Source organism: Eriocheir sinensis, chromosome 37 (assembly GCF_024679095.1).
Source record: "Eriocheir sinensis breed Jianghai 21 chromosome 37, ASM2467909v1, whole genome shotgun sequence".
In the NCBI taxonomy this organism is placed as follows: domain Eukaryota; kingdom Metazoa; phylum Arthropoda; class Malacostraca; order Decapoda; family Varunidae; genus Eriocheir; species Eriocheir sinensis.
The window spans coordinates 15,604,518-15,605,325 of NC_066545.1; positions in this window are offsets into that span (position 1 = coordinate 15,604,518).

Here is an 808-nt window from a genome sequence, read left to right on the forward strand (position 1 = left end):
GGTGGTGGTGGTGGTGGTGTTGACGGTGGTGGTGGTGGTGGTGGTGGTGGTGTGTTGTTGACGGTGGTGGTGGTGGTGGTGTTGACGGTGGTGGTGGTGGTGGTGGTGGTGTTGACGGTGGTGGTGGTGGTGGTGGTGTTGACGGTGGTGGTGTTGACGGTGGTGGTGGTGGTGGTGGTGTTGACGGTGGTGGTGGTGGTGGTGTTGACGGTGGTGGTGGTGGTGGTGTTGACGGTGGTGGTGGTGGTGGTGTTGACGGTGGTGGTGGTGGTGGTGTTGACGGTGGTGGTGGTGGTGGTGGTGTTGACGGTGGTGTTGACGGTGGTGGTGGTGGTGGTGGCGTCGCTGATGCACCACAGCGTCCAGGTTGCCTCAGCCGCCGTCGCCGCCAGAACGCGGTGGTCACGTGAGCAGGCTTGACGCCGCCCTCCCCCCACCCCCCGTGGCCCACATACGCCGCTGGGGTGACGTCCTTCTGCGGCAGGGGAAGACTTGTTACCCCCCCAACCCCACCCCACCCCCCACGCCGCGGCGAAGGACTCCACGGCGGCGCTGGGCACATAAGGGCAAAGGAGTCTGCCGGAGCGCGGGACACCTGTGCACCTGCCGCCGCCGCCGCCGCCGACGCCGCCTGCCCCGCCCGTCCATGAACTTATCTCGCCCTTTCTTGGCGTCCACCGTTTGGCACCCGCCGCAAGAATGCCGCGCCTGCCCCGCCACTCTGCTGCTGAACTTTTATAATTCGACAAAATGTCTTGAGTACATCGGCGTTATAAACCTTTATCCGTTGGCTACGATTTTGCTCACC